At 35.1% G+C, this 15,858-nt stretch overlaps 1 pseudogene; it reads right to left on the bottom strand.

Annotated features, from left to right (window-relative positions):
- The window catches only part of LOC119542922, a 36,492-nt pseudogene extending 21,006 nt beyond the window's left edge, over positions 1-15,486 (bottom strand).
- Positions 15,487-15,858: the final 372 nt, after the last annotated feature.

The raw sequence follows: 15,858 nt of genomic DNA, 5'->3' as shown, positions 1-15,858 counted from the left end.
TACGTCTTAAAATTAGAGAAAAATTTGCAAGTTTTAATACAAAGGGCTTTTTCCCCCTGAAACATTTGAAAGAATAAATTGCCAGTGTGATGCCCATCACTGCTAATTACTTTGGTATGTATTTCCTACAAACAAGGACATTCTACACAACTACAGTATAACCATCACAATCAGAAAATTAATGTTAATACATTCTATTGTTTAATCCTCAGACCTTTTAAGTCTTCCCACTTGTCTCAGTGCCCTTTGAAAGAAAAGGATCCATTTCTGAATCATGGATTGCATTTCATTGTTGTATCTGTATTGTCTCCTTCAGTCTGGAATAATTTCTTAGTCTTTCCTTGACTTTCATGACCTTGATGCTTTTGAAAATTGAAGCCCAGTAGTGTAGAATGTAGTGTGGATTTTTCTGATGTTTCCTTACGATGAGATTCAGATTATGTTTTTGGCAAAAATATCACAGAAATGATCCTGCAGTCTTCTCCTTGCATCCTGTCAGATGACCCACAGTTTGAATTGCTATATTTTAAATAATTTTTTTCTATCTTCTAGTTCACTAATTGTCTCCTCTGCTGTGTCCAATCTGCTGCCTGACCTGTCCATAGAATTTGAAATTTTAGTGTTGCATTTTCCATTTATAGAAGTTTGCTTGGAAAGGAGAGGCTAGGCCTCCCTATAATTGTGCCTGAGAGCCTCCTCCCGAATGCCTCTTTATTGCTCAGATGTGGCCCTCTCTCTCTACCTAAGCCGACTTGAAAGGTGAAATCACTGCCCTCCCCACTACGTGGGATCAGACACCCAGGGGAGTGAATCTCCCTGGCAATGTGGAATATGACTCCCGGGGAGGAATGTAGACCCGGCATCGTGGGACGGAGAACATCTTCTTGACCAAAAGAAAGGAAATGAAATAAGCTTCAGTAGCAGAGAGATTCCAAAAGGAGCCGAGAGGTCACTCTGGTGGGCACTCTTACACACAATTTAGACAACCCTTTTTAGGTTCTAAAGAATTGGGGTAGCTGGTGGTGGATACCGGAAAGTATCAAACTACCACCCAGAACCCATGAATCTCGAAGACAATTGTATAAAAATGTAGCTTTAGGGGACTGGTGGTTTGATGGGTTGAGCCCTCTACCATAAGTTTTACCCTTGGGAAGACGGTTGCTGCAAAGGAGAGGCTAGGCCTCCCTATATTTGTGCCTAAGAGTCTCCTCCTGAATGCCTCTTTGTTGCTCAGATGTGGCCCTCTTTCTCTGGCTAAGCCAACTTGAAAGGTGAAATCACTGCCCTCCCCCCTACGTGGGATCAGACACCCAGGGGAGTGAATCTCCCTGGCAACGTGGAATATGACTCCCGGGGAGGAATGTAGACCTGGCATCGTGGGACGGAGAACATCTTCTTGACCAAAAGGGGGATGTGAAAGGAAATGAAATAAGCTTCAGTGGCAGAGAGATTCCAAAACGAGCCGAGAGGTCACTCTGGTGGGCACTCTTACGCACACTTTAGACAACCCTTTTTAGGTTCTAAAGAATTGGGGTAGCTGGTGGTGGATACCTGAAACTATCAAACTACAAACCAGAACCCATGAATCTCGAAGACAGCTGTATAAAAATGTAGCTTATGAGGGGTGACAATGGGATTGGGAAAGCCATAAGGACCACACTCCACTTTGTCTAGTTTATGGATGGATGAGTAGAAAAATAGGGGAAGGAAACAAACAGACAAAGGTACCCAGTGTTCGTTTTTACTTCAATTGCTCTTTTTCACTTTAATTATTATTATTGTTATTTTTGGGTGTGTGCTAATGAGGGTGTCAGGGATTGATTTAGGTGATGAATGTACAACTATGTAATGGTACTGTGAACAATCGAATGTACGATTTGTTTTGTATGACTGTGTGGTATGTGAATATATCTCAATAAAATGAAGGTTAAAAAAAAAAAAAAAAAAAAAGTAAAAGGATGGAGAAAGATATGCCATGCAAAAACCAATAGATAGCAGGATTCAGACAAAGCAGACTTCAGAGCAAGGAAAATTATCAGGGGTAAAGAGGGGCATAAGAATCTTTAATGTACATATACCTCACAACAGAACATTAAATCAGACAAGCAAAATCTTATAGAACTGCAAAGAGAAGTAGACAAATCCAGTACTTTAGTAGGAAACTTAAACTCATGTCTATCAGTAATTGGCAGATCCAAAAAAGAGATCAGACTTCAATTAGAGATATGAAAGAAATGGACTTGGTAAGGACTTAGGTAAATTAGACTAAAGGATAAAGGATGATATCGATGGTGATTTTAAAACTTCAAAGTCTGTGAGAGACCAAAGGAAGAGATATTTATTAGGTGCAAAATCTATATTTTTTTTAACACAGTATATAATTGAATTGCATGGTCATTTTATTCAAACAGCATAATTACATGGAACATTGAATAGCCAGTGAAATCTGTTTGGTTTGTGCAGGTTAATGTGAAGCTCCAATACATCCAGAGTAATTAGTGCAGAGAATAAAGATGTATTTGCAAAGCCCCCTTCAGTGACTGTGGGAAAATGTGGGAATATTAAATTTCTCCACCTAGGAATTAATGATATTCCCATAAGCATTAGGGAATAGGAATTTAGAAGGCTGAATCCTTGATCTTGGCATTTGCCCTTATAAAGCTTGTTACTGCAAAGGAGGGGCTAAGCCAACTTAAAGTTGGGCCTAATAGTCACGGCAAGAGAAGATCCTCTGTTTCTCAGATGTGGCCTCTCTCTCTAAGCCAAATCTGCAGATGAACCAACTGCCTCCCCCATACATGGGACATGACTCCGGAGGTGTAAATCTCCCTGGCAACATGGGACATGACTCCTGGGGGTGAGCATGGCCCTGGCATCATGGGTTTGAAAAAATTTTCTTGGACCAAAAGGGGGAAGATACATGAAATAGAATAAAGTTTCAATGGCTGAGAGATCTCAAATAGAGTCAAGAGGTCATTCTGGAGGTTATTCTTATGCATTATATAGATATCCCTTTTTAGTTTTTAGTATTTTGGAATACCTAGAAGGAAACATCTGAAACTGTTGCGCTGCAACCCAGTAGCCTTTATTCATGAAGATGATTAAGTAACTTTATAGCTTACACTGTGTGACCATATGATTGTGAAAATTTTGTGGCTCCCACTCCCTTTATACAGTCTATGGACAGACGAATAGAAAAAAAGAAGCCAAAAGTAAATGAATAATAGGGAGAGATGGGGGGTATGGGATGTTTTGGGTGTTCTTTTTTACTTTAACTTTTATTCTTACTTTTTTGTGTGGCAATGAAAATGTTCAAAAATTGTGCACAACCATATAATTGTACTGTGAACAATTGATTGTATACTGTGGATGATTGTATGGTATGTGAATATATCTCAATAAAATTGAATTAAAAAAACTAATCTACAGAAAAATGCACAACCATATAATTGTACTGTGGACAATTGATTGTACACTGTGGATGACTGTATGGTATGTGAATATATCTCAATAAAATTGAATTAAAAATACTAATCTACAGATCCAACAGGCAGAAAAACAGTAAGAATATACTTGAACTGGGTTGTAAACTCATCCAACTGGCTCTAATAGGAAAGTATAAAACAGACATAATAGAGTACTTCAATCAAAAACAGCAGAATTCTCATTCTTCTCAGGCTAATCTTAAACATGCGAGAAGACCATATTCTGGGGCACAGAATGCAAATAAACAACATTTTTAAAAATAAAAATCATAGAAACTTTTCTCAATGAAAGTAATCTAGATATTAATAACAGAATGAGAGCTGGAAAATCCCTCAAATAGCTGATTATTAAATAGAACATTGTATATAATGCATGGTCAAAGAAATCACAAGAGAATTTTAAAAAACTTTTTGACATACATAAAAACAAAACTTCAATATTGCAAAATTTGTAGGATACAGAAAACCAGTGTCTATAGGGAAATTTATAGCATTGGATACATATATCAGTTAATGAGAGGACCTAAAATCACTAATCTAATTTTCAACCTCAGCAGACTAAAGAAGAAACAGCAACATAAGTTGGAAGCAAGAAGAAATAATAAATAATAAAAACTCAGAGTAGAAATCAGTGAAATTGAAAACATAAAAACAATAGAAGAAATCCATAAAATCATAACCGGGTTTGCTAAAAAGATCTATAAACTTGATAAAACTCTAGCAATGGTAACCAAGGAAAAAATGGGCAGTACACTACTAATATTGGAAATGATGGGATATCAATACTGGTCCATGGACATTAAAGGAAAATAAAAAAATATTAAGAACAACTCTAGGTCCACCAAATATGATAACTTATACAAAATAGAGCAATTCCTTGAGAGACACAATCTACCAAAAGTCACATAAGGAGAAATAGATAGGCGAATAGGTTCATATTTATTAGAGAAACTGAATCAATCAATAGTTTTCCATAAAGAAAAGCATCAGATTCAGACAAATTCACTGGTGGACTCAACCAAACACTTAAGGAAGAAATGATAGCAATTCTCCACGAACTGTTCCAAAAACTAAAAGCACTGGGGACACTTTTGAACTCATTCTGTAAATACAGCATTACCCTGAACACCAAAACTGAATAAAGACATTACAAAAAGGAAAACTAAGATCAATATGACTCAGGTACATAGATAAAAAAATCAACAAATATGAACAAATTGAATCCAATAATGTGTAATAAGAGTTGAACACCACAACCAAGTAGGATTTATTCCAGGTATTCAAGTCTAGCTCAAATTCAGACATCAATAAAGTGATCCATCATGTCAACAGGCTAAAGAAGAAATATTATATGATCATATCAATAGATGCTGGAAATGCATTTGACACCACAGCAGGATATTTGTGAAGAAAAATTAACCCAGGCAGTGCTAATGGAAAGACTTAGAAACCATGACCTTGAATATTCCGTATTAGCAGGAAACAGGAGATGGGAAGAAATGTGTGAGAGGGAGCTGCTTGTTCCCATAGGAGAGAGAACATGAAACATTTGACACAAATAAGAAAAGCTTAAAAAATATCAAATGTAAAAAAAACAAACAAACAAGCAAGTCTATGGAGAAAAGAATCTTTACAGTGTAATGACTGTGAGAAAACTTTCAGCAATATCTCAACCCTTACTCTTCATCAAAGGCTTCATACAATAAAGAAGCCTTAGGAGTGTATCAAATATGGAAGCCTTTAGCCAGAGTGCTCATCTTAATTAACACTGGAGAGTTCATATGAGAGAAAAGCCTTGTCAGTGTAAGCAATGTCATAAATCCTTCAGCCAGCTTCACATGTTGTTCAGCATCAGAGTATTGACACTTGAGCTAAAACTTACACCTGTAAGGAATATGGTAAGGCCTTTGGGCAGATGGCATATCTTGCATAATACCAGAGAATTCATTCTGGCGAGTAGCTTTATGAATGTACTGAGTGTGGGAAGGCCTTTTGCAAGGGCTCATACCTTGTTCAGCAAGAGACTCCAGCCTGGCAAAAGAATATATGAATTTAGGAAGATTTTCAGACAGAGGACATCCTTTATTGGGCATCAAAGATGTCACATTGGCAATAACCTTAGAAATGTAATGTTTTGGGGAAAGTTTTTAGCCCTTGTAAATCATTTACATCAGAGAATTCATACAGGAATGAAACCTTATGACTGTAAAGAATGTAGAAAAGCCTTCAGTCAGATTGGCCATCTTACATTATATAAGAGAATCAATACAGGAGAATGTACCTATGAATGTAAAGAATGTGGAAAAGCTTTCTGGCAGTGTAGCTCTTGCTCAACATGAGAAAATTTATACTGGAGAGTCATCCCCAATCATTCTATCATTCTCACTCCCACAACACCAAATCTCTAGATTCATCTCCTGAATTCCTGTAGAACCCATCCACTTTTTTCTATTCTGTATCCCATCACGGTAGCCCAAGACACAACCATTTCATGTGGATTTCTGTAAGTGGTGCAACCATTTTTTTCACTTCCTCTTCTCAAGAGCATTTTTAACACTATAGCTGGATTAATCTTTAGAAAATAAAAAATTATATTCATATTAATCGCCCCCAAAATATAAAACATATAAAGCAAAAATGGACAGAACTTAAAGGAGATATGACCAAATCCTTTGTAATGAGAAAGAGTGAAATCTACAATCAGAAGGGAAGATTGTAACATTCCCCCCTCAATGGTTAATGTACCAAATACACAAAAAACAAGCTTCACAAAAAAAAAACAAACATCAAAATATCAAATGCACTTCTATCAATCAGCTGGAAATAGAATTGAAAGCAATATTTAACATAATATTGCTCTTACACTTGCTTCAAAACATTAAATTTCTGTAATGAATTCAATGAAAAATGTGCAAGGAGTGCACAAGGAAAACCAGAAAAAATGTGAACATGAATGGAGGGTATAACATGATCATGGATTGGAAGAGTTAATGTTAAACAGATGTTAACTTGTCCAAATTAATCTGTAAATTTGGCGCAATTCCAATCAAAATTTCAACAAAAGATCAAGAACAAAAAGCCAATCTTCCAGAAGAAAAACAAAACTGAGTAATTAAATGTCAGATATTCAGAGCTATAATAAAGTTATACTAATTAAGACAGTAAATTTTCAGGAAGCATAGACTAACTTACTATTGGAGCATAATAAAGTGTTCAGAAATACATCCAGAGTCACTTAATTTAAGACTAAAGCTGATAACACAGACAAAGCATTAGGGAGGACATTTAATAAATGAACCTTGCTGGCATAGCAAGATTTCTGTAGTAGAAAAAAAATCTTCATCTCTCACATCATAGCATACACAGAAATCAATTTCAAATGTATTGCTGACACAAACGTGAAACATAAATCAACAACATGTTCCGAATAAAGCTGGAGAAAAAACTGCACTATTATGCAGTTGGAAAAGATTTCTCAGACAAAACAAACAAACAAACAAACACACACACAATGAAAAACAAGAGAGGGATATATTTTGCTATATTAAAGTTAAGAACTTGTGTTAATCAAAAGAGACCTTTAAGAGAGAGATACATCAGACTACACAGTAGAAGATATTTTCAATACATATACCTAGCACATTTTGTGAATAATTTCCTTAAATAAATGTCAATAGAAAAAGGCAGACAACAAATGGAAAAACGGGCAGAAGTCTTGGGCACCACTTCTTAAAGGGGAATCAAATTGCAAAATTAACCTATGGAAAGAGTCTTAATATTTTGAAAAGAATGAATGGCTGGTTAAATAAATTATTGAATCACCACGCCACAGTGAAATAAATGAGAAAGCTCTTACGTGCTGATGAGGAACAATATATACAACATAACCCAAACTTTGTTATTACTATTTTTTGAAAAACTAACTAAATACAAGAGTGCATATCCTTACTTGCCCATTTCTGCCTAGATGTGAGTTATCTCCAAAATGGTGAAAGGGAAACTTAATGAAATTACCTGTGTCTGGGAAGGGAAACTTGATAGATCGCAATTAGCATTTATTGACAAGGTGACTAGAATGTAGATGATACATATTCAGTAACATAAAACAGGGAATTTCTCTATGCATTAACCAATTTAAAATTGCAAAAAGCAAAGATGATGGAATATTTAAATATTTAAGAATGTATGCAACAATTGAAAAATGTTTACAAATTGTGCACTCACTGTAATGTTTCCATTAATCTTTCATTGTCATAGTAAAAGGATAGAAATCCTTGAAAATACTTCAGATGATAAAGAATGAACATTCTCTTAATTTTTATGAAACCATGTTCAAATTATCTTGAAGACAAATATTAGAGTACATGCTGTTAATGTGTTATCAGCATGATTCGATCATGATTTCCATAGCTCAGTAGAAAGACCTATAGGTCTGGAGATAAACCTAGCTAATAAAAACAGCATAATTGAAATTAAAAGACTTGAATACATCTGAAACACATTTACTTCAATTAATTTTGAAGAAGCCACTTATCCTTTCAAAACCCATAACAACAACAACAACAAAAAAACTATGAAATGACATATATGGATCAAAATATACCTGAGTCCATTCTAAAGGTCTATATGTATGCTTCTGAAAATTCTTTGAGTTATGTACTTTATTTTCTCCCTAAAGAAGTAATCATCAAGGAAGTAAACGAATTTTCAAAGATGTATAATAATTAAAGTCTCAGCATAACTGATTGAATATGTTTATGTTCTGATAGGTAATTTCTCTCATATTGTGGGAAATTTTTAGATAAAAATATTACATTTTGAGGATGTGAATAAGGAACATTCTGAAACTTGTTGAAAAAGGACACATTTTCTTAAAACAAGTTAGTCTTTCTCTAATTTGAGGATAATGAGAAAAATATAATTAATGCAGATATAGAGTGGAACATTCTAGCCCACTGCCCTAGGAAAATGAGAGATGAGGTATTGCTACCTGCCATGGATGTGGAGCCAAAGTTGCAGTTTTGTCCAGTGTCTCTCCCTCCAGTTTCAGTGCAAGCTGTTCATGAAGCACGTGGGCAAAAGCGTACACAGCAGTGTAGACACTGTAACTCTGGAGTGACATATTCATTTCCCAAAGATGAAGAGGAAGAGTGTCTAGGGTGTCATTTTGGTCACACTGTCTAAAATACCTCAGCAAATCTTCATCAAAATATGCACATCTAAACAGTGTATACCACATATCCTTAATAAATATATCAAGAGGATATTTTGCAGGATGAACACTTTGTTGAAAATCTTTAAAACCAGGAATCTCATTGCTCTGAAGAGAAAATGATAAACATCCTCCAAAATATTTATATGTCACACTGTCTGCAGTGGATACTAGAGTTATATTCCAATCAGAAGTTGTGACCCAGACTCTACCAAATCGAGTGGAGTGTATAATGTTAAATACAAGTCTCACAAAGGAATGTGTATCGCCAAATGCAATAATGACATTTGTAACTGTGAATCTTTTTTTAAAATCTGTCTGTTAATTACATCATTAGGAAACTCTGGAATCCTCTCTGTAAAAGCAACACAGAGTCCGCTGTTGACCATTTCCTCTGTCATGTCCCTGAGGAATGTTTCCCCTCTGAGATCATCTGGAACCACAAGGCCAACCCAGACCCAACCAAAATGCAGCATTAGTCAAATAATCCCCTGATGCAGAGCTGTAGGGTTCACGGGAAACTGGTAAAGAGACTGGAACTGGGCTCTGTCCATGAGGCTTTGATCAAAGGCTCCATAGGAGATTTAAGGAGAACACAAAATTACTGCTTACAGAACATCGTGATGTTTCCCCATAAACCACATAATTTATCCTACCTCTTACAACCCCTGTGGAAGAAATGAAATAAAATGAATAAATAATTTTACTAAGATATAACAATATGATGCATATCATTCATCAGTTAATTTTTACTGCTTACAGTATATGTACTTAATTTTCACTGCTTGCACTACATATATACTTACTATTGTATACTTCTCTAGACATTGCCTTTTGAAACTTTTCTTTCAGGCTGTTATCCCCATTTCTCTTGCAATTTTTTTTTAAACTAGGTTACTATTTACTTCTAAGTTGCTAAATCAAGGGACCAGTTATCAAATCTCAAATTCCCTATCTACCGCTGGCATATAACACTGTTCTTCATAAAACACTTTCCTTTGTTGACTTCCAGCATTCTGTTCTCTAAATTAACTTTAGGATATGACACCCATAATCAGGGTTTATTGGTACTTCCTCATCTCCTAATCCTCTTAACACCTGAGCACCCCAAATTTCATTTGTCTTTTGCCATAAGGATGAATAATTGAATGATCACATTCAGCTTCATTATATGTCCACCCCAGATAGTAACCCAAACGCTAACCCTTTGGCAAACAGGTTTTCAAATATCTAAATTTAAGTGATTAATAGGTCTCTCACACTTAGCAGATACAAAACAATGATCTTTGGACACAGATACTCAATTTATTCTTGACTAAGTAGGTAGATTAATGGAGGTTTCAATATTTAATATTAACAAAATGCAAAACTGTTAATTCATTAAAAATATATACATGAATGTTTGTCAGATTTTTAGGAGATGGCAAAAAGCATAAAGAATCAGAATGATACATGGAAAACAATATATATTTAATACGTTTCCAAAGGAGCAAGAATTAGAAAGGAAACAACATTAACAAAATTTTGATATTTGTTGAAGATTGGTCTTAGGTACATGGAACTTTATTAACCTAGTGTAGCTAGTTTTATGATTGTTTAAAATTTTCCAAAATAAAAATTTAATGAATGATTTTTTTTAATTATGAATTTTAAAAATATGTATTTGAAAGATGTGGCAGAAAGGCTTAATTTCTTTAATATAGCTTAAATTTTATTTATGGTGGAAGGATAAAGAGAATGATTTGAAAATCAGCAAGAAATGGATAAAATTACATACATGCCAGTATACATGAAAAATATAAAGTTACAAATGCATAAAAGAAGAAATAAAGGAGATTCATTAACATAGGGAAATTCAAAATAAATAAGGAAAAAACAACATTAAAAACTGAAATCAATTGCAAAATATTTAAGAAACCATAGCCCTTCCCCCCCAGGTACTGGTAAACAGGAAATCAACACTTTTGCATGCCACACCAGCTACTGACAGAGTAAACTGAAACACTTCTAAACAGCAATTTTACAATTTAAGATAAAACCTTACAAACCTGAAAACAATTGACGCACAAATGCCACTATTACAAAAATATATGGAGGAAATTATCATGGATAAACAGAAATGGTTCTTTAACACAATGTGAACTGAAACAATGTTTGTAACAGGGGGGAATTGACAAGAACCTAAATGTCTATCTACAAGAAGTCAGCAAAATACTTTCATGGAAAGAACATTGTTTTGCATTTAAGAATGGTTTAAAATTAGAATAATTGATCATGCAGGGAAAATATTCATAGTGTGTCATACAGTGAAAAAAGTATCAAACACTTTGTAAATAGAATCCCCATTTCACCCATATATTTAGGGTGGTTTATAATTATATAGAAAAAAAAAGAGTGAATGCTAACACAAATATATATTAACAGTTATGTTCTCTGGCTGGTGAGTTATATATAATCATTTATTTACCTCAGTGTTTTCTCTTTTTAAATTTTTCAGAAAAAGAAATTTTATTAGGCAAAGACAATTCTGTATTATGAATAAGTTATATTCAATAAGTATATCAGTCTACTCTGTCAGTAGTTGGTATGGCATGCAAAACTGTTGATTTCCTGTTTACCAGTACCTGGGGGTGGGGGTCATGTGGGGCTATTGTTTTTAAATATTTTACAGTTGATTTCAGTTATTGACGTTGATTTTTTCTTATTTATTTTGAATTTCCTTATGTTAATGAATTGCATTTATTTCGTCTTTCATGTATTTGTAACCTTATATTTTTAATATATACTGGCATGTATGTAATTTTATACTTTTCTTGCTGATTTTCAAATCATTCTCTTTACCCTTCCACCATAAATAAAGAGGGAAAAGTATAACTAAACAACATTTATAGGAAATCACATATCTTTACAATAAGGATAAAGAGAATTTTGTGTGGCACTCATTACTATATTACTAAGTTTAACTTTAGAAGCAGAATTCTTTATATACCTGTGGGATATTGTAGAGACTGAGGATTCTGGAACTCGGGGTTGATATTCCTGTTGAAACTCCTCCTATTACAACCATCAGCTTGTCTCTCTTCTCAGCCCTGCAATTATAATTAGGAACTGGTGGACTCTCTCCTGAAAGCAAAGACATAGAACTCTCTATGGCTCTCATCTCATCAAAGTCAACGTTGAAGAGATAGAATCCCAGAGACATATTGAACAATATCTTAGGATCCTTGTTGATTTGTTCAACAGCAAAAACCACAGACAGGAGATGCTGGTAATGCTTAGTAAAGTCCCTAGAATGCAAATGAGAAATGACAGTTATTTTTATTTTTATTTCTTAAAAAGCATAAACTTTATGCAAAGAAAGCACATGATAATCTAAGAAAAAGGAGAAATTAGGAGGATGCCCTGTGTTGAATAATCTTGGGAAATTTGGTGCCTAGAAAATGATATTGTGCCAATTTTGGCTTTACAATGTGTAGCTTAAGTATGAGAAAGTAATGAAAGGGATTAAAGGAAGGTGAATATAACACCTTAAAATTCAAAGTATCAAGTTTTCCTGCCCTAGATAACATGATATATTTCAGGAACATATTCAGAAAATGTATTTTGCCATACTCAACAGATGCAAATGAAAAATATCTCAATGCAATGTGCTAAGTACTTTTTCAAAGAAAAATTATCCTCAGTTGTGGGCTTTGTTTACATGCGGTTTTCACCCTTCCTTTCCTTTATGCTTGGAAATGGCTTAACTGCTGAAGTCACACTTACCGATGGTTATCACTGTATGAATTATACATATCTTGAAAGCCAAGGTAGCTTCTCCTGTCACCGTCTGTCAGTGATAGAGAAAACAGCCCACCAATAATGAAGTCCCCATCTTGATAGTAGCCAGGTAAAGCATGCCCATTTATTGATGGCATAGGATTGTGTTCCTGGGATACAGAGAAGAGAACAAACAGCAGAGGAAAAACAGCAGGTAATTTCATATTAACATTAAGGTAATTGATAAAATCTTAGAAATACAATCTATTAGGAATTTTGGTGATAAACAGCACAATCCTACGAGTATTTGTTCAGGCTAGACTCAGAACAAGTGCCTCTCCAATAAATGTGGGGCAAATTTATAAAGCATTAGCTTAGGTTGCTGCAAAAGCACTAGTGTGTAAATATTCCTTTGCTTCTGGGCAGGTGTTTGCTCTGCACCTGCTCAAACTTCAATTCACCATACGTTCACAGAGAGTCTGTGTGGATCTCCAAGAGTGGACCAACCTCCAGTTCTGCACCTGGTATCCTGATCCTACTAAGAAAATCACTTAAATGAAAACAAATTAGGAATATTAAGAGAACTCTGAGGGATTTTGTGTTCTCAGTAGGTTAAGGATTATTAGGAACTCCCAAGGGATGTTCTCATTTGAAGTCCATAGACTACTGTCCTGGAGTTGTTCTTCCATGTGTCAGGAGCCCCATCTGGACAGCGTCTCCATTAGTACAAATCTTTATGGATGTAGGAGTTCACAGAGGTCAGGAAGAGGGTAGCAAAGTATACAGTTGAATAAAGGTGCTCCACTGTGCCTTATACCATTTAAGGTCTATATAATCTCAGAGAAAAGAAGAATTGTTCAGATTATATCTCTGAAGAGATGAAGTCGAAGCATTTTCATTAGGCAATATAATTTCTGATAATTTCACAAAATCATTTATTACATTTTTCATATGAAATGCTGTGCATTATTTCTTATAAGGCTTGAAATTAAAATGAATTAAAAAGCAAACAAATTTTATGCTACTGATCACACAGAGATTTCCCCCACTCTGTTTGAGTTATAATAGGCCCCTTTCCTGGTCTTCAACCCAGAGCTAGAGAGGGTCTTCTGGGGCTCTCTGGGTCTATGATAATGCTTCATTTGTGTTTCAGGCTGTCTTTAGAGTAGACCAGGCAAGAGCAGAAGAGTTGATTTGGTAAACTCACCACAACTTTGAAGGTGGTTCAAATTCCACCATTCTTCCCCAATCTGCATGTTACTATTTATTATTGAGAAAATTGAAATAGCTGCCCCTTGCATTCTGTCCAGGTTTTATAACTGCATTCGTTGGGAAAGATGGGTGGAGTGTGCTACTACATCTTACCTGGGATTCTAACAGTTTTCTGCACTACATGTTTTTTTGTTTTCAAAATACATCTTATTCAGTATTTATATGTCTAGAGCAGAGAGGAAGTGTCCCAAAGTTAATCAGTCTGACATCTTAATCAGACTGATTACTCCTTTACTCTCTGCCACATTTCTGATCTCATACCTGTTCCAACAAGAAGGGAGCATCTCTGTGTTGATCACCGTTTCTCCCAGCACCCACCACAAATGCAGCACATGGTCACTACCTAATGGAGAAGGGAATGTCTCCATTGCAGTGTGCATGATGCCCCTTTGAGAAAACATGTTGACTTATTTTATGATATTAGACATTAGATCCCATAACAGGAGAAAGAGTTGGACAAGTGGTTTTCTTACTGCCACAAAATACACTAGTGTTTCTGTAAAGAAATGGCACCCTAGTTCTGAAGTTGATAGAAATGTTGGATATCCCGGCAAAAAAGCAAGGGCAAATGTTCTTCCAATGTGCTCTTAGGCAAATTTTCTTATTTCCTTGTCTTCTGTGATAAAACTTGTGTTGTGAAAAAATTAGAATCCACAATTCAGCTCTTGTTAACATTGATTTTTTCATTCAAGTCCTGGCAATATGTTGACTGTAAGATTTATGCTTTTACTACTAATGTTATGAAGTTTCTGTGTGAAATTATTCATATTTTTACCACCAAGAGTATTTTAGGAAGAAATTGCTTCCTGTGAACATTAAAAAATAGTCCTTGACCCAGCAAAAGGAAGATATTTGATAGTGTCATTCAATGACAAACTGCACTATGTACATACATTTCTGCAATAAAAGTTTTTATAGAGAGATGAGGCAATTTATTTTCAGAAGAAAATGTTAGAAATTTCAACTGAGTTCCTTAGAAAACATCTGCTCTAGGGCAAAGAAATGAATGTTTTCCTGCCACAAATGAGTTATAGATTGATTGCATGTTCAAATTTTTTTCCAGCTTTTAATGAAGGATCATTTTTGCAGTTTATGGACACGACTATATATAGTCTGCATCACAGTCATAGTTAAATCTGTTGCATCAAGTCATACCCCAACAAAGTAGAGACTGGCCCTCTATACTGTCATTTTATTCATTTGACATCTTCTCCCCTAAATAAAACAAAAGCCTATTTCAAAGGATACTTTAGGTAATTGAACACCACTGTCTACACTGCCTATAGAAAAATGTCCTGGAAATAAGTAGTCAATTTATGTATTGAGAGTTTTTCAAAGCAGGAGTTTTTCTAGGTAGCTGAAAATGTCAGTGCACTTTGGAAATAGAATACTGTTTGGTTAATTGAATAATTTAAATTTTTATAATTGAATAACTGATTAATGGATTAATACAGGGTTTCTCAACTTCAGCATCTATCATTTTGGAGACTGTCTTGTGCATTGCTAGATGTTTATCAACTTCCTTGGTCTGTATCCATTAGATGCCAGTAGGTAAATATGGTACTTTAAAACTAATGAAAAACAAGTAATCCAGAATAAAAAAAAAAAAGTCAACCAACAATAAAAAATGGTTTTCCCAAAGGATAAAGACCACTCCTACAATTTTGAAAAACATCATCAGAGACAGGGAGACAGCAGAATTATGAAAGAACCTACTTCTTTGCTCACCTTCAAACCTACCCGCACAAATCCCCACATAGGCAAAATTCTAAAATAATATCACTAACGCCACCCAATATAGAATGAAGCAAGCAGAAGTGACAAATTGCAAAGCAAGTAGAAAAAGTTTTGACTGATCCTTTAAAATAGACAGCACAGGAACACGAGGGAGGTGTGCTGCACATAGAAGAGTTCCCTGCATCAGCCAGGAAATGAGACCCAATGATCTTGGGTACCGAAGCCCACTAGTAAAGGTGACCTTTCCCTTCTACAGGACTAAACTGTCTTCTCATCAGAGCCCGTGTGGGTTATGCTGTGGTTACTGACCTGTCTTGGAAAGGGCTGACATCTCTTTTGATACCTCCCCAGACCTATATAAACTTTGGGGATCCACAACTTGCTAATAAATCA

This window comes from Choloepus didactylus, chromosome 8, assembly GCF_015220235.1.
Source record: "Choloepus didactylus isolate mChoDid1 chromosome 8, mChoDid1.pri, whole genome shotgun sequence".
In the NCBI taxonomy this organism is placed as follows: Eukaryota; Metazoa; Chordata; class Mammalia; order Pilosa; family Megalonychidae; genus Choloepus; species Choloepus didactylus.
Note: the sequence above shows the minus strand (reverse complement) of the source record. Positions and strands in the feature narration are given on the sequence as shown.